The sequence below is a fragment of the Rhinolophus sinicus genome, chromosome 1 (genome assembly GCF_057876585.1).
Source record: "Rhinolophus sinicus isolate RSI-liver-muscle chromosome 1, RSI-T2T, whole genome shotgun sequence".
NCBI lineage: Eukaryota > Metazoa > Chordata > Mammalia > Chiroptera > Rhinolophidae > Rhinolophus > Rhinolophus sinicus.
In genome coordinates, this window is record NC_142501.1 from 107,229,986 (window position 1) to 107,254,577 (window position 24,592).

The 24,592-nt window shown below is 42.3% G+C and overlaps 1 protein-coding gene across 2 annotated transcripts in view; it reads right to left on the reverse strand.

The window, feature by feature from the left end:
• The window catches only part of PRKCQ (protein kinase C theta), a 111,772-nt gene extending 88,508 nt beyond the window's left edge, over window positions 1–23,264 (reverse strand). For both annotated transcript variants that reach the window (XM_074325017.2, XM_019738249.3), the window contains exon 1: window positions 23,083–23,264. The gene's annotated coding sequence lies outside the window, so the exon portion shown is untranslated. The remainder of the gene's footprint in view (window positions 1–23,082) is intronic.
• Window positions 23,265–24,592: the final 1,328 nt, after the last annotated feature.

Sequence of the window (24,592 nt, forward strand, 5' to 3'; positions counted from 1 at the left end):
TATCATCTTGTGGGGAGCGCAAGAGAGAAAGTTTGGAGAAAACAATACTTTAAGAATCAAAAGAGAATGTGGAAGGAATTTTTTCACAGAAGTTTTACGAACGAGGAAAACCAATCTGATGGAAGTTAAACTGTCTGTCACAGAGTCAGTCTTGAGTTTAATTCCTGCCGCTTTATATCCATTCTGGAAAGTTCATGGATGGCTTTATGTTTCCACTAAAATCAGCATCACTGAAGATTCTTCATCAGATTCGCCCCTTTACAGACCTTCCCACTGTCAGCTGAAGTGCTCATTGGCCCATTTTAATGATGCAGTGACCATGGAGTGTAATTAATGGTAACAGCAAGGTACCACAATTCCACAGCGATTACCTCTAATTGATTTAGGCCAAAGGACAATTGCAAATTAAGGTAAATGAAAACTGGAATCTTGCTTGTGGTTTGGATTCATTTAGTCTGTCAGTATTTGGATTTCTCAGATAACTGTTCAGCCTTGTCTCTTACCTAAGCTATTAGAGACCCAATAGCATAGTGGGTGACCTCAGCTTTGTCTTCCTGAGTGACAGGGGTTTGCTATTATTTTCCTTATGTTATTAATCTGTGGGGGGAGGGATTATCAGGAAGTTTGAAACGAATGAACGCTTTTGTAATGCTGGGATGCTGAGAGCAGCAGCTCTCTAATTTACTAAAGAAGGAGATTCTTCAATTCAGTTAAACATAATAATTACTGCACATTCCCTAATATGTGAATCAGGAACTAAGGAAATGAGAAAGGCATATTGCATGCACCTGGTCCTCATGAAATTTAGGATTTAGAAAGGGAAGAGAAGGGAAACTAAATGAGTTTCTATCATGGGTCAGAGCAGTGTGCTAGCCCTGCTCATCCTTTCTCATGGTCTCGTTAAATCTTCACAGCAACCTCTGAAGAATGGGCTATGCACCCCATTTTACAGAGGAGGCGACTGAGGTCTAGAAAGATTTGAGAATTATTCAGCCCGCAACAGAAATGAATTTCTGATACAGGCTACAACATGGATGAATCTTGAGGACATTATGCCAAATGAAATAAGCCAGTCTTGAGGTTCCTAGAATAGTCAAATTTATAGACACAGAAAGTCTCTAGAATACATAGCTGTCACCAGGGGTTAGGGGAGGGGAAGGGGACATCGTTTCTGTTTGGGAAGATGAAAAAGTTCTGGAGATGGAGGGTGGTGATGGTAGCACAACTAGGGTTTCCAGGCAGGAATTCCCACCCGTTCTCAGGATTTTTTTTCACTTTTTTGTTCCCGAATCCCGAGATGTAAACTGTTTTCTGTTCTCCATGATGAATCGTGTTTCTACAAAGTGATAGCTGATACTACCAACAACCTGGGTTCAAGGAGGTGATTTTCCCGATATCCCAAGTAACTTTTCTCGGGATTTGGGAATGGAAAAGTGAAAAATGTTCCTGAGAATGGGCAAGAATTCCTGCCTGGAAACCCCAAGCACAACCATGTGGACATACTTAATGCCACTGAACTGCACACTTAAAAATGATTAAGATGGTAAATTTTATGTTCTGTATGTTTTGCTACAATTAAAAACAAAGGTTAAAGTAAATTGTCCAAGAAGTCACAGCTAGTACGTGGAGTAGTGAGGAATGAAGGGCAGAGATGTCTGACATCAAATACCTGGCATTAGTCTTACGATGTTGTACAAACCCTGATACATATTATTTTTGTTACCTGATATCTGTTTTTCTGTATCCATTAAGAGTAAACCCTTTAAAACAAAAGGGCAGTAAAATGGGGTGGCAATGGGAGTGGGTAGGGGAGTAAGGACCGCGTCACCCTCTCTCCATCCAGGGTTGGGGTAGAAGTACCTCTTCAGATGAAGCAAGATGGGGCTGTTGAGAGGAAAGCTGGGGCTTGGTGCATGGAATGTAAGCGAGGCGAAGGGAAACCAGAGCTGTAGCAGCTCTGGGAAGACATTTTACTTAATTCTTATCACATTCCATTAGGTTGCATCTTTAAAATCTTATCCATCCATCCATCCATCCATCCATCCATCCATCCGTTATTCATTCATTCCCCAGTCGTATTGTGGGGCAGCTCTATGCAAAGCTCAGTTACAGGCATGCAGAATTATCTGTTATTGGTTCCTGTCTTCCAATGGCCTAAATTCTAGTTGGGGTGAGGAAAAAACCAGCAAGACGTGGGACCAGATGAGTAATGGATAATAAGTTGTATACAAAATAAGTGTACTAGGTCCTCAAGGCAGGAGGAATCCAAATGCTTAGGACGGTTCCTGGTCAGGGAGAAAGCAGACCTTGGTTGGGCATCTTCCAGTGGGGTTCATCAGAATTCCTTCAGGTAGGATTTAGGTAGGAGAGAGGAAATAGAGGGGATTCTGGAAGGGCAGGATGCCCAGGATGAGAAAATGTCCAACACTGGACCGAAGCAGGAAGTCTGAGCAAGAGATGCAATTAGATAATTCAGATATGGCTAATTTATTATTTTTTATGGTCACTGGCATGACAGCAAGGAATCTGAAAATCTCTTGGTCAGAAAAAGTCTTGTAGAGTTCTGTCGTATTAAGTATATTCACGTTGTTGTGCAACTAATCTCCAGAACTTTTCATTATGCAAAACTGAAACTTGATACCATTAAACAATAAGTCCCCATTTTTGCCTCTCCACACCACCATTCTATTTTCTGTTTTTATGAATTTGACTACTTTTGATACTTCATGTAAGTGGAACCAGCCAGTATTAATTTGTCTTTTTTCATGACTGGCTTATTTCACTTAGCATAATACCCTCAAGGTTCACCCATGTTATATCATGTCAGAATTTCTTTCCTTCTTAAGGCTGAATAATATTCTGTTGTATATTTAAACCACATTTTGTTTATCCATTCATCCATTAGTGGATACTTGCGTTGTTTCTACCTATTGGCCACTATGAATAATGCTGCTATGAACATAGGTGTGCAAATATCTCTTTGAGACACTGTTTTCAATTCTTTTGGATATATACCCACTAGTGGGACTACTGGATCATGCAGTAATTCTTTTTAAAAACTTTTTGATGAACTGCTATATTGTTTTCCATAGTGACTGTACCATTTTACGTTCCCAACAACAGTACACAAGGGTTCCGATTTCTCACCTCACCAAAACTTTGTTTTTTGTTTTTGTTATAGATAGTAGTCATGCTGATGGGCATGAGGTGGCATCTCAGTTGGTATTCATTTGCAGTTTTCTTAGGTTGGTGATGTTGAACACTTTTTTATATGTTTCTTGGCCATTTGTGTATTATCTTTGGAGAAATGTCTATGTAGATCTTTTGTCTACTTTTTAAATTTTGGTTGTTGTTGTTGAGTTGTATATAGCTATTAGTTTTTAAATTGTTTTACAAAATATTTCAGGCATATAAACATATAAAAATAACCTAATGGATGTACTTATGCTCACAATCCAACCTAAAAAAGAACACCTAATGAATATATTTGAAGTTGCCAGTCCTCCCACTGGCATTCGAGGAGCATTCTCTTTCATACTCCTCGTGCCCACTAACTGAATTACTATCCAGACTGGAGTTTATCACTCCCACCATTTTTATACACGAAATTATCTATCAATCTATCTACCTACCTACCTACCTACCTACCTACCTACCTACCTACCTACCTATCTATCTTATATATATAGCATACTTTACTGGCTTTAAAACTCAGTATAAATCATTGTTTATATTCTTCTGCAACTGTATTTATCATGTTTGTAAGATACATTCTTGTTGATACATGTGGTCTGAATTTATCCATTTTCATTGATCTATAGCAATGGTTCTCAAACCTTTTGGTCCTAGGGTTCCTTTACCTTCTTAAAAATTATTGTAGATGCCAAAGAGCTTTGGCTTATGGGGGTTAAATCTATTAATATTTGCCAAGTCAGAGAGTAACACTGAGAAAATTTGGAAACAATTCTTTATTTATTATAAATAACAATAAACCCGTTATATGTTAACATAAATACCATATTTTATGGTAAATAATGATATTTTTCAAAACAAAAAAATAATGAGAAAAGTGGTACTTTAAAAAATTTTTGTAAATCTTCTTAATGCCTGGCTTAGTAAGAAGACAGCTGGCTTCTTGTTCCCTATTTCTGTACTCAGTCTGTTGCTAGCCTAACATGTAGTCTCTGGAAAATTCCACTGTACAGAATGAGAATGAAAAGGTAAAGAAGACCTTAGTAGTACAATGAATTTAGTTTTGACATGAAAACTCCTGGAGTCTTAAGGACCTTCAGGGTTCCCTGGACCCCACTTTGAGAAAACTGCTCCTTAGTATTCCATTGAAATAAATATAACCTTTTTTTCTGCTTTCTGCTGATGGTCAATTTTGTTTGTTTTATAAACCATGCTATTATGAACATTTATATAAATACCTCCTTAGGCACATATTTGAGAGTTTTTCTAGAATATGTTCAAAGTAGTAGAAAAACATGGTTTTTGTGAATACACACCTTCAACTTTTGTAGTTATTTCCAAATTGCACTCTAGAATTTCCAATCTGTACATGTGTCACTAAATAGTTTCCCAGTACCTAAGACTTCAGTCAAAGTTATCTCTGGGAGGCAGGAAATGTGATTATAATTTAAAAAACTGAACTATAACTAATAGTATAGAATCTTGTCTTGTGTGGAGAAAGGTCTCCTGAACAAAAAGGTACTGGTTAGCCATGGAAACAGCAAAAACCAGAGCCCCAGAGACAGACTCTGGCAGAGCTCGTTCAAGTGTTTCTAGGGAAGAAACACCCCCATCTCCCTCCCCAGCCTCTTCAATGCCAGTTCAACCACCTGTCTGCTGAATTCGGCTCTGTGACCTTAGGCAGCTACTTCACCTCTCTGGGCCCAGTGTCCCCCTCTATAAAATGTTAATACTTAACGATTTTGTGGATTAAAACACACCATCTTCAAGAAGACTGTAGTCTCCTCAGGATACAGGACTTATACACAAAGCAACAAAGTCCAATTGGTGCCACAATCCACACAGATTTCTGAAGGAATCATAATTCTAAAGAGAGAAAACTCCTAGCAGTAGCTTTAGGGGAAAACTGGGGCTCAGAGCGCGGAATGAAAGGGCCCTGGAACAGGAAGAGGGGGGAGGCAGGTTGGGGAAGGGGAACGATAGGAAAGGCAGTTCCCTTGTTTTTATAGCTTGGTCAGCATTATGTAGAGGGGAGTAGCTAGCTTCAGGGGCCAGGAAATGCGGTGGCTGCTGACATTTGTATCCAGAGCCCTAAATTTAGAAGGCATCTGGTAAGACCAGGTCTACTGTATATATACTGCTATAGAAAGAGGCACAGCTCACTCATCTCCTCTGCAGAAATTTTGTCAGCTCTTTCCCCAGAAAATGAAAATGAAAGTTGTATTTCGTCACAGAAAATGAAAATGGAAGTTGTATTTAGAAGATGATTGTAATATCAGACATTTCTTCCAATATGTCTCTTATTATAATTTACTGTCACTGGGAAGAAAAATGATTTCCATTAAAAATAACCCTGTGCAATGCTAGGGTGACTCAATTTAATCTCCTCATGAGAAGTAAGGATCTGTTCATGTCACCTTTCACTGACATTAAAGTAGAGTTGTTATTTGTTTGTGTAGCTTAGTTGTGAAACCTCTTGTCTTTCTAAATGGTGCACATACAAGCTATTTTTAGGAACTTCTATTTCAGACAATACAAATTCAGATGAATAAAGCAATCCTCTGAAACAGACTGCTAAACAGAAAAATATTTACCAAACTGTAATTCTATGCTATCATTTGGATGGAGGGAAAAGACACCCATTGTCATGTGTATATATTATAAATAAGCATCTAAGTAGAATTTAAGGGGTTTCAAAGGCTGCAGCACATTTGAATTACTGTAGGGTAATACAATATACCAATTTTATAATGTTAGAGTAATGTTTTATAAGCAGTTACCATATGGTGGTTAAAAAAATAAGGAATGGTTAAAAACGACCTCTTCACCTATAGGCCATTATAGTAAGAATTATTAGCTTGTTGTTATTCCCTTTTTTCGTATTGTATAGATCATGTTTTAAAGACAGCAGATAATACGAGATATGTAGAACAGACAAGTCTACCGATAGCTCGTTGCTTCTTCTGCAGATGTGGCTCTACCATTCTCCTACTTCCTGTGCCTTTTGGTGACCCCGCCCACCTCTTGCTTTCTCAGAGGGCACCGGGGATGCCGCTTTGCAGATCTACTGGCTCATTCTCGGTCTTCTTCCTTGATATTATATATAACACTGCCGGCTCCCCATCTTCCCTCCTGCTGTCCTTCCATCACTTTGGTCATCCTCAGCCTAGTGTTTTGGTTCAGCTTTCTTTACCTAAATATATATGGAATATGTCCAGTGTGACTTGATTCCTTTCTGGCCAGTCTCATCCACACTGATGGCTGCAAGGATCCTCTACTTAGTGGTAACTTCAAAAAGCACATTTTTCTTGAACTATCCTCCTGCTTCCATCAGTCCTCTCTTTTCAGCTACATAGCAGACCTCTCCAAGTGGTGTTCCACCAGCTCTTCAAGCACAATCCAAACAAATATGAATTTCGCCTTTTCCTCAATGCCTCTACCTCTCTTCTCTTCCTGTCTTGAACAATGGGATTCCTATCTGCTGAGTCTTCCGAGCTAGAAATATTGGAACTAACTGGGAGTACGCCTTCATTTTCATTCCTTACATCCAACTATGCAACAAGTCTTACAGGTTTTATCTGGTTATTTCTTTTGCACTGGATCCCTCCTCTTCAGTCTTTTAGCTTGAGAACTTCAGCTATTTTCTCTAGATTATTGCACTGAATTTCTAATTAGTACCAACCCCTGGGTCTCTGCATGCTGCCTCTTCTTCTTGCACATTAGCCCTCAGAGCTGTCTTTTTAAATCTCTTCCATGTTGAAAAACATGAAACAGCTTCTCTTTGCCTGAAGTTTGGACTCAAAATCCATGTGATCTCTTCATTATGGACAAAATTCAAAACTTTAAAGAAACTCAGTTGTGGCTAAAGATATAGGTTAAACAGGACATTTACAAAATGTTCTGGTTTCTTACAGTGTGCTCGTCTCAATAGTCTTGAATTTGGTTAAAAGAACCTTCAGCAAAACAAATCTTCCCTCACACAGTGATAAAGATGAAAACAGGCAGGTGATGCTAATGAAAAAAAAAAGAGCTTAGTAAACACACGGAGATGTGTGCAGAAACCCACAACTGATTTAATTTGCAAAACCACAGCTTTAGCTCAACTAAAGTAAAGATGACTTAGATAAAATACAACCAGAAAACTGAGATAAAAGATATGGCGTAAATAACTTAAGCTGATGGTTTAGCAAGCAAACATCATGGGTAGAGTCTGAAGGCCCAGGAAGCACCTTTGGGGAAGGATGCTGATGGATGGGCTCCGGGAGCTCCTGGGAGCAGCACGTTCTTAGGGGAACCCCTGCCTGCTGGAAGGTCGTCACCTAAGGGAATGTGTCCCTTTCAGTTGTGAGGATACCGTTACCTTGATATACTAGGAGGAGAAATAAGATATTTAGGTTGAAGTTGAATTTTTGAGGTTGAAATGGAAGACCACCGTTGTTCGCTAAGGCTGTTTTAGAGCCATCGTTAAACAGTGGGTGCCAGGAGGCTTTCGGTGTAATCTTGACTCTACCCCTAAGCAGCTGTGACACCCCGAGAGCCTGCTCACCTCCTCTGTGCCCCAGTTTCCTTCTACTCATTTCAGCAACAAAGGATTGTTTTTTAAAGGGACAGATCCCTACTACTAGTAGGAATTATAATCATCAATAGTCAGAGTCCATATTTTTAGTAACAAATGTTTACTGACCACCTACTAAGTGCCAGGCAGGTACTATAAGGCCTCATCCTCATGAAGGAATAAGACAAAAATTATGCGTTATCTGGGACCAGGGAAGGACAGACTATGCCCTTTTAAAAAATCACCGATGACTTGTCTGCACCCTCCATTTTTTTTAAGCACAATTTTTGTGGCAGTGAGTACATATCAGATATTTCTCCTCTCCCTCAGTCTCTATAAAGAGAAAGCATTTAGTAATGGAAGTGCAAGGCAGCTTCCAGAAATCTGTCCCTGTAGTTCCTCTCTCCCTTTGCAGTTATTTCACAGCTCTTGGCGTCATCTAAAGAATCTCATTTACGTGCTGTTTCCTTTTTCTTATCTGCATCCTCCGAAAGAAAAGTAGGCTTCCTGGGCCCTCTTTTCTCTCCTGTACTCGCAACACCCAGATCAATGATTCGTTCCGGGCTTGATCAGGAAATGTTTATTGACTGACTCAATCACAACCTTCCCCTTCCCCATAAAAATTCCCACTTTCTCTAAGTTACTGATTAATCCATGCTAATGTGTAAAGGAAATCTCAGCAGTACTTGCATTTTTAAGAGGATCTTGCTCCTGAACTGGTGGTTGGCAGAATTTCAGGTACTGACAACTTTCTGGCAGCGTAATGGAGGGTATTTCGAGACCAGGTGAGAAGTTAGCATTCCAGTGGCGGTCAACTTTTGATTTACTAGGAAGTCTACTCCAAGAAGAGAAAATTCTTCGTACTGTTCTGGTTTTTCACAGCTTCTTCCCCTTCTTCTAAAAGTGCTGCTGCCCATGCGGGGTCCACGAGGAACAGAAGGATAAGGCTAAAATGGAAGCCATGCAAGTGTGGATACTCTGTTTCTGCCCCCCCCCCCCCCATACAATAAGTCATGGATGCTCTGTGTGGTTCTTATTATTTTCCTATTTATTCATTTTCAGGGCTAATATTTATATATTTAAGAAATTGCTCAACCTTTGGAAATTGTCCATTTGGTCAAATATGAAGCATCTATTGTATTGCCGATTTTATTTTGCAAACCAACCAAAAAGTAATAAAGTACAGATTTCTTGAAATTTTAAAAATTATTCTTTGGTCAATAGTGGCAAAAATGTTTTCTTGAATAAGGATAGCTGTTTGAACTTTTTGGAATCTTGTGCTTTAGAAACTTGTCAATAATAATAATAATTTCTAAATATTAGACATACAAAGTTTCAGAAACTTACTATGAAACTTCTTAGTGATTCATAGATATGAAGACAGACTGACTAAAAAGCAAACTACAAAGTTACATCAGGCATATGCTGAAAAACAATTTATCTCACGGTATAACAATATCTTATTCTTCTAATTTCCAGAACAACCCCATGAAGTTGAAGTTCAAAGTTATTGCTCGAGAATGTTAATCTGGCTGCATTTCTCACTCATTTTTAATTAAACAAATCCTTCTTCTTAACAGCTCTTTGCAAGTTACAGCAATCCGTGTGTGTGTGTGTGTGTGTCCATATGTGATAGAATTTGCCATTTTTAATCTGTTTATTCTATTGTTAAATACAGCATTAAATACATGAAAGAACTAACGAAAGAGTAAAGATATAAGAGGAAAGTTCAAGGAAGGTGTAATGAGAATTTGAGATTAATAAAAAGGCGGGAGAATGAATTGGGATTCTGAAATACATTGTTCAAGTTGACTTAAAATATATTTTTCCTTTACAGTATTGTCGGTTTGAAAAATAGCTGGCAGAAAGGAAACACACAGAGCAGTGAATCTGGTGTCTGGCTTTACTGAAAAGGAAACGCGCAGGCAGGAAAGAAGTAGGAATCCACGTAGACATTCAAGGTTGAGGACGAGAGGACCAGGTAGAGAAATTGGGCCGTGTCTGTGGGCTTCATTCAGGCATTTCTGCCTCCAAGGGCACTTGGAGCCCAAGTGAAGCCCTGCGGCGGTCCCCAGTTCTGCCTCAGCAATTACCCTGAGAGGCAGAAACTTCGAGAGTTCCATGCACTTTTCTAGGCTTTTTAAAAGTCGCTCTAAATGCCTGGAAAAATTTGCAAGCTGCCTAGGGTGCAGAGATCCACCCTCCAGGGCCAATGACAAATGCCTTCGAAGGCTCCAGAAAAGCAGTGTAGGTCTCAGCAGGGCTCCTGGCTTGATGTATGAAGCTGAACCCGAATGAGTGTTCTCTGTTACTAAAATGAGTAATAAATTGCACAGCAAAACAAGGAAATATGCCCCAAACAGTACTGGAGATGTAAAAAGGGAAGGAAGTGTCAAAACTCACTTCTTAGAATTAATACCAAGGTCAGGTAGTATTTTTAAAAAATGAGTCAGTAGATACAGTATCTTGCCCAATTCAGGCTTGGTCCTGGAGAGTGTCGAGAACACTGACTACGGCCTCAAACTGCCAGTGTTCAAATCCCAGCCCCGCCGTTTTGTTTAGTAGCTCTGTGACTTGGAACACGCTACTACAGTTTCCTCATTTGTTCAGTGAGGACAGAGGACTGACGTGAAATGCCTGAATGGGTGTGAAGTGTACAGAGCAGTACCTGGTATACGGAGAAAGCTCAATATCAGATAGCTATAATTATTAGTACTACGTTTATGTACTCAGTACAGTCAAAAGGATGATTGTCCTGTTTTCTTCTTCCACTGCTTAGCACAAAAAAGATTTTCTCCCGACAATCACTTCCTTTAGAGTTGTGTTGTTAAAAGAAGGCTATGGGTTCTTTCAAGCTAGGTGTTCCTGGCTGGGGCTCAGCTACCACCCGACCTGTCCCCAGTCACACCATTTCCCCTGCACCTTGACACCAGAGTCAAGTTCATCACAGTCAGCTTCACTTTCATGTTATTCAGTCAATTTGGCACAGGAATAAAGATACCCAACCAAGAGAAATAAGCAACATCTCGAATTGAGGAGTGACAGCCCCGTGGGTTTTCCCAGAAGCCTCGAGTTCCTTTCGCATCATTTGGCCCAATTTCTCTCCTGCCCTCTTAGGTTGGGCAGTCAGTCAGTCACCTGCTAAGAGCCACATGGTATCTGGAGGAGGGAGGTGCTGTCTTGTTTGGATTCTGGGTGTCCTGCCTGGTAATTTCTTGGGGTGCCCTTAGGGTGTGCTTTCCTCATATCTCTGTGGATGCCGCATGGCCAGGTCTGACGTTAGGCAGTCTATCAACTCCCTGTTTTCTTCCTTCTGAACCATGACACACACTTGCTCTCTCTCATCCAATTGAATTGTCTGTTTTACTTGCTGCGCTCATTTCTTGTCGTTCATTAATCTAGTATGCGCTCTCCCTGCACTTTAGAAGTGTGGCACTGACCACTTTGGTTTCCTCACACAGCTCACTTGGACCCTCCTCTTCATCACACCCGCCTTCTTCCTGTTTGGGGTTCTCTGGTCTTTCCCCCAGGCACTCCGCTGCTCTGTCATCTGCCTGTGCTACACTGACATTCAAGAAGTACTTCTTGAGCACTTGTGTGGGGGACTCTGGAGAGAAAGGCAGGGCCAGACTGGAGAGAAAGACACACAGGCCCTGCCCTCAGGAGCTCGCGGTGTGGTCAGGGTGAGAAGGGGGGTGTTGTCACTGCCGAGAGGCTTCCTGTGCAGGACGCCACGGCACCAGTGGCAGGATGTTTAAATACAGCGCTGGGGGGCCCTTCACAGAGCAGGTGATGTCTGAGGGGTTAGCAGACTGAGGACTCGGACAGGGAAAGTGCGTCTCTAGCTTGTGGTCCCATTAAAGCCTGACCAAGTGCTCAGGGCGTCGTGAGACGGAGGCTGGAGAGGCAGTGAGGGACCGACGGGGAAGGACCCAGCAGCCAGTGAAGCATCTGGATTTTATTTTGTAGGTGATATAGAGCTACCAGGAAGTTTTTAAAGCAGAGAGTCGCGGTCAGATTTTCGTTTTGGTCAGAACCTTCTGTAAGCAGGGTGAAAGTGGGTGAAAAGAGTGACTAGAGGCTCCCACTCAGGAAATCAACTTGAGGTCACCTCTGTGACCTGTTAGATTGACAGCCTACATATCTGGGCTAGACCATGTTTCCAAAGATGGCTACGACAGCACCTGCCACTCCCCAGCTGTTTTGCAAGGCCTCTCGGCCATGTCTACTGTCCTCCCCGTGAGCTCGGCTGGCCTGTGACGTGTTCTGACCAGTACATGACGGAACTGATGCTCTGTGACTTCCTAGTCTGGGCCTAAAGACACCTGAGCTTTTGCCTTTGTGTGCTTGGAACACTCACTCTTAGGAGTGTTCCGAAAAGAAACCCGAGGTGGCCTCAGAGAGAAAGAGGGGATGTGGGGCAGTTCCTGTCTTCTAGCCATACCCACTAAGCACCATATATGTGGGGGATCCCGTCTCAGATCTGACCTCAACCTCATGAGAGACCCCAGGGACGCCATGAGAAGCAGAGTCAGCCCAAATTCCTGATCCACAGAATCATGACCAAATAAAATTGGTGTCATTTTAAGCCACTAGGTTTCGGGGCAGTTTGTTATACAGCAATTCATATGCCAAGCAATACTCTGGGTCAAATAAATACACGTCAAATAAATAGGAGACTGCCACCTTGCCACTTTCAGAGTGATGGCATTCGTTTACTGTCGATATGTATCAAGTTGTAGTTCAGCCCTAATTACTTAATACCAAATCTCATTTTGAGACTGTGTCACACTTCACTGATTAGCGCTCAAATTTTTTAAAAAGGGGTTCTTAGAAAATGTAATCCTCTGAGTCTGTCTTGAAAAAGGCTAAGAAACTGTGGTGTGTGTATTAAAACCCTGGAGTTGAGTCTGACCTTTCCCATTTGGTAGTTTTAAGACACATGTCTGAACAAACAGGTTTCATTTTTGGAGCTGCAGAATGTCTGCTGATTCTTTATAATTTGCTTTCTTTGTGGCATGGCTAAGTGTCTTGAGATAACAACAGTTCTCAAATAAATAGAGATCATAATCTCTCTAGGTCTAGCTATTTAGACCTACAATATTTTTCAGGAGAAAATAGATTTTTACATGTTTAAATAAACATACGTTCTCTCTGTCCTGAATACTTCTAGTCTGTTCGCCAAAGGCCAGGGGCTCGTCTCCCTTTCATTTCTATTGAAATGATGAGATTCAAGTGTGTGATGTGTTGACATTCCTCTCTAACAGCTCTACCTATGTGAATTTGTTAACGGATGAGTTTTATTTCATTCATTTCTAAAGTTATGAGGTAGTTTATGTTTAGAAATATTGGCAAATTTTTTTTGTCAAGTAAGTTGCATTTATTTTATTTTAATAAGTAACAGGAAGCATTTTCCTGTTGCTCAGATGCCTTCCTGAAGTGTTTTTAGTCATAGATCTCAAGTATACTACATATGTTAACTAATCTCAGTGCCCTAGAAGTAGGAGAGATTCCCAGGAGTAAAATCTTCCTTTTTACTGGAATAGGGGGAGGATGGTTAAAGTACCTCATGCTGTACCCTCAGCAAATACTTAAGCTGCCTCTGCTGTGGAACCTGGAATTCTGCCAGTTATTTCTGACTGGATTATTTCATCAACGTTCAAGGATTTTAATGTAGATGCCTGATCACTGCACTGTACACCTGAAGCTGAAGCTGAACAATAATGAATGTCAACTACAAGTTTGTATGTATATGTATATATATGTATATGTATATATGTGTATATGTATATACTTACAAGAAGCGGAGTACAGCATTAGGAATAGAGACAGTGGAAATGTAATGGCTGTGTGTGATGTCAGAGGGGTAGTGGATGGGGGAGGGGGGGTTCACACAGTGTGAGGGATATAAATGATAAACATCTAAGTATTGCTTTGTCTTGTGCACCTGAAACTAATAATAAAAAAAGGATTTTATAAAACTCTCTCGGATTGGCTCCGTTGTATGTGAGGGGTGGAGTAATTCAAATTCCTCTTAAAGACTTTATGGCTACTGTTAATATCACCCCTTCTGTAGCTGACTATGTCCCGAAAAAAATCCAGGCCAATTTATTTTTCGTTTTGAATGACTAATGCAGAAGAAGTGAAACTTTCCTAGAAGTGAGAAGATGCCCTCTGGCTGCTATTCATCATCATCTCGTCTTCAAGAAATAAAGTCCACTGAGGAAATCAAGTTCTTCTTTTTTGGAGAAGCAGCATTTTGAGAAGACTTGGTTGTTATAACATTCCTTGTGTTACCATCACCAACTACACAGTAGAAGGAGAGATGTTTTGTTGTTACCGTACGAAAATGTGATTTTGGAAAACCAGAAGTGATTGTAGCTGAATGACTCAGGGTGTGGATGACTGCCCTTTAGTTTACGGGTGAAGGGTTACGCATTCCACTGTTGGGTATATTCTCTAATCTACACAGGCTATTCACCAACACTCACGAAGGGCTGCCTACCACCTGGAATCCTTAAACTGTATCCAGTACTGTACCGGCCCCAGGTACCCAGCAACACGTGGAAACCAAAAGAACAACTGCAAACAGCTACAATGCAGTAGGATCATGAGGGGTCCAACTCACTCATCCATGGTCAGTATGGCAGCACTAGAATGAGAACCTTGATCTCCTGGCTCCCAGTCCTGTGACCTTTCATTCTGCCTTCACTGGTAGACGGCTCTGAAAGACGGGCAGGGCCATGGAAGAGCAGGACAAAGAAGGGGGCGTGATGCCACCAGATCCTATGGCCTCTCTGCAGTGTCTACTGAAAGGGATTCTTCATATCCTTGTGTGCCAGCTCCCATGTTTCCCTGTTTATTGTCGGGAAACTGGAGAGCAGTGAGGTACAGACACTGGCACCTTAGAACCTGGGAGGGGAGCAAGCAGCAGATGATAAAGTCAACAGACCAAAGAGGAGCTATGTACTTGGCCCTGTAAACCACTCTCTGTCAGATCCCTAAAATTCACCTTGAGAATATGGATAAAAATTGGAGTGCTTAGGGCTCTTAATATTGATGATTAGGCCTGAAAAGTGTGGGTCATACTTAGAATCCGTCACGTTGATGACTGGAGGAAAATAAAATATACTCCCTGACTCTGAGTGGCTTCACAAGCTTCCCCGAACGTGCAGTCTGAGCTCTGTTCCAAGAGTTAAAGGAGAAGGAAATAGAAGACCTGACACATGCCCTTAGGCCAGCTTACTCAGGAGATAATAATGGCATTAAAATATCATTACTGAGCCCCGGTTAGGAGCTGGATAGAAACCTCAAGTTCCCTGAGATGTAAGAAAGCATGAGGGAGGGTAACACATGAGAAAAGATAGAACACAAAAAGACACTTTTTTTTTTTTCCTCTTTTTGCTAATTGCTAAAAGGGATTCTGGTTGCATTGAACAAAGGAAGGAATGCACTTAGAATTTAGGTGGCCACCTTGTTTGCCAAAGGAAAGCAGGATGCTTTGGATGGAGAAGCCACTAGGGCTGGAATGCAGAGGATGTTGAGTCTTACAGCAAGAAGCATCTCCCTTATTTGCAGGCAAAGGAGACCATACTGTTTGGTTGCCCTTACCTGAATTTGTGCTGGTACTCGCCATGGAGGGACATGTCACGGTGGAACTCACCGTGCATTTCCCCTGAAACACGGTGACATTCATGAAGCCAAATGCACTCTGTAAACTCTGAAATCCTATGGAAGTAACGGGGGCTTGTGCAGTACAAGCCGGAAACCTAAGCTCCTGTTTCCACAGTGTTTTAGCTGTGGCTTAATTGTTTGGAACTCACACTGGTGCCCATTTTATTTTATTATTGCTGGGATTTGTTTTTAATCTCTTTTAAAAGATTATGTTTTTACCCAGTTGGTTTCATAGCTGTGGTTATTCTACCTTTAAATGAGTCCTCTAAATAACTTCCCTTTATTTTAAAAACATTTTTCTCTGAATGCTTTCAATTATTTTATCTTTGGCATGCTTTTTTCATCCAAATTCTTGAATCTAGTCTTTTACTTTGTATCTTTTTTACTCTTACCTGCTTTAATGAGTTTTAAGGTAATTATGATTTTGTTCTGAAGAATCCTTGCAGTCTTTTGTTGTTTCATTAAAATCTGCTAACCTCTTTTATCCTTTAATATTTTCTTCTTATTAAAATAATTTTTGAGTTCTCAGTATACCCACATTTAATGTCTACCTATTGCCTTGTCCTTTTGCTTGCAGGATATTTCAGAATATTTTAATATTACCTTTTATTTCCTGACCATTCTGATCTGAGTCTTTTTTCCTTTTTATCATTGGCATAATAATGGTCAGCAAAGTGAGAAACTGAGGATGACAGAGGGAGAAAACCCACACTGTAGACAGGGAGATGGAACTTTTCCCTGGTAGCAAGTTGCCTCTTGGAATTTTACAATGCTGTCCATAACCTTCAAGTGTGACCTTCTAGGAGAATTTCTCTTTGTGATGCTAGAGAACCACAGGCAAAAAGTGCCCGGGATGATAATGATTCTACTTGTACAGACATTTAAATGTCTGGATTGGCATTCTTTTCTCCTAGCACTTAGCACCCAGTTCCTTATTTAGTACAGGTTCTAACATTTATGACTTACTTATTTATTCCACTAATATTTATTGAACACCTGCTGTACGTCAGATGCAGTGCTAGATGCTAGGGATTCAACAAAGAGTAAGAGAGAATGAGGCTTTTGCCCTCATGGAGGTTCTAACCTACTGGGGAGTCTAAAGAAAGCAAACAATGGTGACATATTCTAAGTGCCCTGGTGGTTAACAGTTATTGATTGGTTACTGTAAGCACTTTATATAGATGATTTCATTTGTACTTCAAGAACATGTGGGAGGAAACTAAACCCTAATTTGAGGATCAGGAAAAGCTTTCCAGAGGAAGATGTCTAAGGTGGGGACAGAAGATCTGTAGGAATTAGCCAAAGGAAGGAGAAGTTTAAGGATTGGATAGAAAGTTGATGAGGCAGAGGACACATGGAACTGCTAAGAACCCAGAGAGGCCAGACTTGGAGCAGTGTGATGTGTGTGGTGTAGGAGAGATGAGGCCGGAGATGACAGGGGGGTGCAGACCAACTAGAACCTTCCAATTCATGTTACAGAGTCTGAGTTTTATTCCAAGTGCATTGGGTAGCCATTGGACAATTTAAAGCAAGGGAGTGAATGCTCAGAGCTGGAATCTAGAAAGACCCTTCCAGCTGCAGTGTGGACAACAGTCCACAGTAACTGAGACCAGTTAGGAGGTTCTGGCAATAATCTAGAAGAGAAACAGTGGTGGCTGGTAAACAGAGCAGAGGCAATGGAGGTAGAAAACGGTGGATGGAACGAGGAGATAGTCAGGGTGGAACTAATAGCACTTGGTTTGGGGTGAGCTATGGATGTGAGGAGTCGAGGCAAAATATTCAGATTTCTGGTTATGTGAGACCAGATGATGCCAGAGCCAGATATAGAAGGAAGTGAGAGGGGAAAGTTTATGGAAAGAGGAAGGAGGAAGATGCTACATGTAGCTCGGGTCATTGTAGTGCTGGGTCTGCCCACATTAGCTCTCTGTGGAAGAGGGTCAGTAGGGCCTTGGATAGGTCACGGTTGGGTGGTGCTCAGCGAGGAGATGGCTGGTGAGCTCACTGAGGGATGCAGTTGTCCATGGTGTTAGAAAATTGAAGAACATCAACCTCCCAGGGGACAGAAAGGAGACGAGGAGCTTGCAGAGGAGAAGAGAGGAAGGAAGGAGAACGGGAAGGGAGGAAAACATTTCTCCAAGTAAACGGGAATGCTCAGTGCATGGTCTGCTACAGAGAACTCAAGGAAGAGAGGAGTAGTTAGCAAGAATCAGCAACACGGAGTGTGAGTGCCATAGTTTCCCAGAGATAATACAGGCAAGGCCAGATGGCTGTGGCCACGACAGGGCGGCTGGTGCAGAGGACAACGTGAGGACTTTGGCTGGGAAGAGGAGGAAAGAGAGAAGGAAATAGCTGGCAGGAGGAATAGAAAGATGGTCTTTTTCTTCAAAGGAGGATGGGGGTTAAGCATGTTTAATGCAGGGAGATTAGGACTAGTAATGAGGGAGGAAAGGAAAATACAGGTGAGAGAGGAGGTAATCAAGAGAATGAGATTTCCAACAATGAAGAAGAAATGACTTCCAAGGCACTGATGGAAGATGAACATCAGACAGGAAGTGAGGCTCTTTTTCTTTCCGTTGTAAAAGAAGGGAAGGTGGACCCAGATAAAACTTGATGTATAGCCCTGTCGTCAATGATTACGTTGTTCTTACGAGGAAAGCTTCCATTTTCTCAGGGAAGCAGGAAGCAAAGGCAGTGTGCTAAGAGTGAGGGGATATTGGTGGCGGGAGAAGGTCTGAAATAGCTGTTGTAGAAAATGAAAGACAGCTGAAAAGTCTGAGAGCCTGGCTGGAGGTGGAAATCATGGAATTGTAGCATCATGAATTTGTATAGTTGCATATTTTTTTTCCTGCGGAGCTCACCAATCTCTGTTTAGACCCTGGGAAAGTAGGCAGTTGGATTCAGCTATGGTCCCAGGGACCCCAGCTTTAGAAAGGGAAGCCCATCATTTTACGTGGCACTATCAATGCTTGTTTTCTCCCAGCATTGAGGGGAAAGCCTGGGGGAGGAAAGGGTGGCCATTTTCTTCTTTGTCAACTCCTGGTTGAATGGTCCCTGGTCTGTGTAACCAGTACGATTTCTTCCTAAGCGATCATTCTAAATCACGTGGGCAGGGGCCACCCTACCTAGAGGGACCTTTGTTTATTTTTTTAGGAGCCCCCATCCATGGTTTCGCTAGTCCATCAGGGGATGCTTGAGTCGTAGTTACCCCAGTGATTCCACACTAGAGAAAGATATATAAACACAGGGTGAGACAGGAAAGCACAGTGGATTCAGGAGTAGCATCAGCCCCTAGACCCCTGACATCGGGCAGCAAATGATGTGACGTCAGTGGTGTAGCTGCTGTGGAAAACAGTACGGTGGTTCCTCAAAAAATTAAACAGAATTACCAGTTAATCCAGCAATTCCATCTCTGGGTATATAGCCAAAGGAATTTAAACAAGGGACATGAAGAGGTATTTGTACACCCATGTTTATAGCAGCACTATTCATAATAGCCACAATTTAGAAATAACCCAAATATCCATCAACAGATGAATGGATCAGCAAAATGTGGTCTATACACATAGGGGATTATTATTTTAGTCTGAAAAAGGAAGGAAATCCTGACACAGACTGCAATATGGATGCACCTTGAAGACATTATGCAAAGCGAAATAACCCAGTCACAAAAAGACAATACCTGTGTGATTTCACTCATATAAGGTATTAAAAGTAGTCAGACTCAGGGGCAGCTGGATGGCTCAGTTGGTTAGAGCGCAAGCTCTCAACAACAAGGTTGCCAGTTCAATTCCCACATGGGATGGTGGGCTGCGCCCCCTGCAACTAAAGATGGAAAACGGCGACTGGACTTGGAGCTGAGCGCGCCCTCCTCAACTAGATTGAAGGACAATGACTTGGAGCTGATGGACCCTGGAGAAACACACTGTTTTCCAATATTCCCCAATTAAAAAAAAAAGAAAGAAAATCAAACTCATAGTGACAAAGTAGAATGGAGGTTGCCAAGAGTTGGGGGAGGGGGGTCGTGGGGCATGGGGAGTTAGTGTTTAATGGGCAGTTTCAGTTTTGCAAGATGAAAAGAGTTCTAGAGATGGATGGTGGTGATGGTGGCATGATGTGAATGTACTAATGCCACTGAACTGTATACTTAAAAGAGATTAGATGATAAATTTTACCTTATGTATATTTTACCACAATCAAAAAAACTTAGGGGTAGTAGATTGGGGAGTGGGATTATCACTTTGTGAGGGGTATAATTGTCAAACTATTACAATGTTTTGTACACCTGAAACTGATTTAAAAAAAAATGTGGAAAAAAAAACGTTCATTGGTAGGTCGTCCAGCTCTGTGGTTTAATGACAAGTACTGGGTGGTCAGATAAATTGGCCCTAACACTTACCAGCTGTAAGAGCTGGGGAAGTGACTTAACCTCCCTGAACCTCAGTTTCCTCATCTGTAAAATGAGGATGAGGATGACGATGATATCTCATTTATCAAAGCTTTGCCAAGGTTAAATGAGATAGTAATGTTTGTCAACTAGAAATAAAATTCTGAGTACAATGTCTGGCATATAAATCCTAAATAATGACTCAATAAAGCTGTGTTTTATTATTTTTGATGGCCCTGATTATTATCATTATCAATATTATTAGCTTAGTTCAAAAGTTAACATAGACCCGTGGCCACCTGCAGAAGTATGTGCTGCCCAAGTGAGAACCTTTAAATATCTGCTAGTTTGTTCCCAGAGCGGAAGCCTCCAATCCCGGCCTTGGGTGATCGCTCCCTAATTTGTTAAACCTCTGATTCTCCGTTTGCCCCAAGGATTGATTGATTTTTGCCCCAAGGATATTTTTAGATGACAGGACAATATGAATCTGTGTATAAATGCTTGACATGTTAAAATAATGAAAGAGGTTTCCATGATTGCAGAGAAATACCCTTTTCATTCACCTTTCTGGCTCAACACCATGTTTTTCTATGAATTTTTCATGATTTCTGCCTTAGTAGCTAGAATAGTTACAAAAAAGCAAAGTCAGATGCATTGCTGCTTGAAAATGAGATGCTTAAAATTTCAAAGTATTGGATGTAAACAGAAAGAGTGAGTTTAATGCTATGCATGTCACCACAAGACTAATTTCTCTCCTTTTAATGACAAATGTGACATGGGGCAAAAAAAAAAAGTTATAAATATGGAATCACATGATACATCTGTGTTCTCTGGGATTTTTCATCATATAACAACTTTTTATTTTAGACTATTTGGGGAGATGACTTGAAAAAAAAAAGATCGAACCCTATAAAGAGGAAATCACCTGACATCAGATACATCCTTATTAACAGTCACATCAGATTCACCTATCAGCGATCGTTTCAGGGGCAAACAACATAATCAACAACTCAAACATGAAATGTGTTAAAAAGGGAAGCACTCATTCTAATTCCTATTTTAAAGCAGGCAAATGGCCTATCATTACATAGTGCATTATGCGGAGATTTGTGGAGCTTTAGTCCTGAATGCCAGTCACAGATTTGTACCATAAACCCACACACTCAAAAGAAAATCCTGGACGCAGCGCACAGGCAGTTTTAGATTAACCACTAAATTCATGATACAGCAGAATTCCATCTTTTCTCCAGAAGAGAGAGAATATATTACAGTGGAATGCAGGATCTTTATAGAAATGACCAAAGGCCCATGGGCTATTCAAGGGAGCCTCCAGGCACCTGCTACCAAGAAGAGACATCAAATATTAGGGTTGAAGGGGATTGCTGAGGTTATAAGGACTGAGGTGTGAAGAATTGAGCAGTACGCAGGCGTACCTGAAGGAGGAGTGGGACATCAGCTAAAGAAATCAAAGTTCCAGTAGTTGACCACTGCATTTTCAAAGCGGACTCAATAAGGGGTTGTAGGGACGAGGCGCTGGTAGGAGAGAAGACAAGAAATTGGCCCAAGAGCTCCTTGCCATCCTAAGCCATCTACCACAGCACAAGACAGTGGTGGAAATGCACACGACAAAGACGAGAGAGTCCTCCCTGGACATTTACGTTTTAAAGTTTACAAGAAAATGACGGGAGGGTGAAACAAAGACTGGTGATGTGGAACAGGTTACTCTTGAAATCAGAGATAAAAGTTTACGAGCAAAAAAACCCAAACAAAACTTAATTTAGACTTAATCGCGGAGTTGGAGGAGTTTCACAGCTGAGGCTTTGAAGGTTTTAGAAGCTCTTCCTATGCTGTGTCTTTAAATATATGTACATTCAATCAGCAGAAGAAAGAGATGACAAGATCATTCTGTGACAGACACCTGCATCAAACAATGGCACTGATGGTGGAGGGATTTTAAACAGCTGTGCATACACTTCAAAAGTAATTTGCAACCAAATTAGTAAACGTCACCCTCCTTCCCACTAGACACAGCATTTTTAAAAGAGATCAAGCGTCCATGGTAAGCCTGCCATTTTATAAGAGTTACCAAAGATAAGTTAGTTAGGGGAAAAATGGTGAATCACAAGGTTGCGGTGTGGGGTGGGAGAGGAGGCACCCAGGACCTTGCACATAAGGCTGGCCTATGAGACATCCCCTCCAGGAAAGGGCCGGCGGTGGTCACAGCTTTTGGAGAACAACGCAAGGGGGACCAGCAGCCGAGTGGAGCTGCCGGACATGGGTTCAGAAAGGGCACTGGCACACGCAGGCCCTGCCCACTGCCCGGGGTGGTGGTTCTCACCACTGACAGCGAGCTGCAGCGAGCGTTCCTTCTTCTCTCCATGTCACCACCCCTCCTTGTCAGCTTGTGCCATTTCCGAACTGTCTTTTATTAGCAACTTTGAGCAGGACAACCCCAAGGGCAGGCAGCTCCTTGCACAAACAACCAGAACCTCCTAGTTGAGCCAGCCTCTGCGTCTCTCTTTATTCATGCCCATGGGGATGCCCAGGCCTTTAGCACCCACAGTCCATTTCACACTGATCAACTTAAAAATTCAATGAAATAAAGACATTTAACTCCACTTACTACATACGTGATCCCAAAGCTGAAAAACAAACAGTTGTCCCTTAAGGTTACAGGATTGAGCACCAGACTTTTTCTTCTTTTCTTTTTCTTTTTTCTTTTTTTTTCTTTTTTTTGCTATCTATCTCAGAGCCACTTCACCCTACCCCAGGCCCTTGAAAAGAAACTCGGTTTGTTTGGAAGTGTGAGTGTTGCCAGCCCCTTCAGCTGCTAGCAGTAGATTCCAAGAACACAAGTTATTCTCTGTGGACAGGTTGACATCTGTGTCAAACATCTCTCTTTACTAATGTTTGCCAAGAATATGAAACTTTCCACCTTCTTCCCTTCTTCCCTCCCACCTCTAATTAGTTCACGTGAGAGGTGGGGGAAAAAAAAAAAAGGAGGACCCCAGCCCCAGGCCCGGTGGCCTCCTCACAGGCCAGGGTCCACAGCGCCCTGTGCAATCCGCACGCAAGAAGCCCCGGGAAAGAAGTGACCAAAAGTTTGCTTCTCTGGGGTATCTTTTAGATTTCGCTGTCATCCTGCTACCCTCTTCCTGGAACATCTCACTGCCGCCGGAACCGGGGGCCTTACCCGCTGGACCCGCGGCCGTGGACCCGCGCAGACAGACCGCCTTCCCTCCCCCGGACTGCGACGAGCCGGCACGCGAGGACCTACCTGCTGGGTGGGCTGCCTGGGTCCGAGCGCGCGGCTGTTCGGTGGTGGCACAGGCACTGGCGGGGCCGCGCGGTGGGGCGCCCGCGGGCGGCGCCGGCCAGGGGGCGCTCGTCACCCCGCGCCCAGACAGCTGGAGCAGGTCCCCGGACGCCCGGACGCTCGCCCAGGAACCAGCCAGCAGCGAACACTGCCGCTCGGCGCCTCCTCTCCTCCCGCGGCGCCTGCCCCTCCCTCCAGCCTCACTCCTTACTGGCCCTTCTCACCCCGCTGCAGAGACCAGAAGCCTCGGATGGGACACCCCAGGGGTGGGATGCTGAGGGAGGGCCCAGAAGGGGCGCTCAGCAGGGGCCACAGGCTGAGTGCGAGAAAAAAGGGGCATGAGACCACATGACTCTGCAGCTAGCCAAACTGAAAAGCGAAAACGATCGTTCAGTGGGGAAGCTGTCTCGGTGAAAAGCACTTTATGTTTTGTCGGGTTTTACACTAGAAAGGACTTGTAAACATCGTTCATTTACAATTACCTGCTTGAGGAGGTTTGGGTGCAATTCTGTGCGATGGATAATCTTTCCTAGATTGTGTCTGACCTAGGATTTTTATTTTCTCTACCTACACACTGGCATTTTATTTCTATGTCCTAAGGTGCCCTGCTCTAAACCTGACAGTCCTTGAAGTTGCAATATAATGTCTTTACAGTGCATTTGTCATGTGAAGACTTTTATGTCCTGTTGGTGACACTAATGATGACCATGATGAGGGTAGTTGGGGCGTTTTTCCTGTACTCCATAGAATTCATTTTTTTCCATTCAGGTTAGAAATCATATGTCTGGCTACCAATACTGTTACAGAGCCATTCCCTCTCAATTATGACATTAAATTATTAAAATGTATTTGGTTAAGGCTTTTGTTGCTATACAAATTAAGACCAGATTAGCCTGAAACAAAACAGTAATCCTTTTTTAAAAAATTATTTTTTGAGAGAGAGAGAAAGGGAGACAGAGAGAGAGATGAAAAAGGTAGAAAAGAGCCAAGCTTTGGACCAGTAGGCTTCTGATCATTGAAGGATAGAGTGTCAGCTGAAAAGGACCTCAGAGTACAGATAGTTTAATTTAAAGATGAAAAACGGAGGTCCAGCAGGGTTTGGTGACTTGATGGAAACCAGATGTGAGGGTGACTCTTTCCCTTCATCTTATATGAACTCTGCAAAGGGAACACATGCACCTTTTAAGGATAAAAAGATATTCCATTAAAATGAGCTTGTCTGCCCTATCGTTAATATCTAACAGTGCTGAACTGACCCTCAGGCTAGGATGGTCCAACAGAGATGCTGCCACCTCTTGGAAGATTCCAGCCAGAAGGTGTGAGGGGGCACAGAACCTTAGAGGTGCCAGCTCACCAGGCATTGCCAGAGCCCAGCACATAGTAGGCACTCACTTTATATTTGCTATTGAGATTTGGCAGAAAAACATATCTATGGCTAACACACTGGCAGAGCTAGAACGACAACCAACCC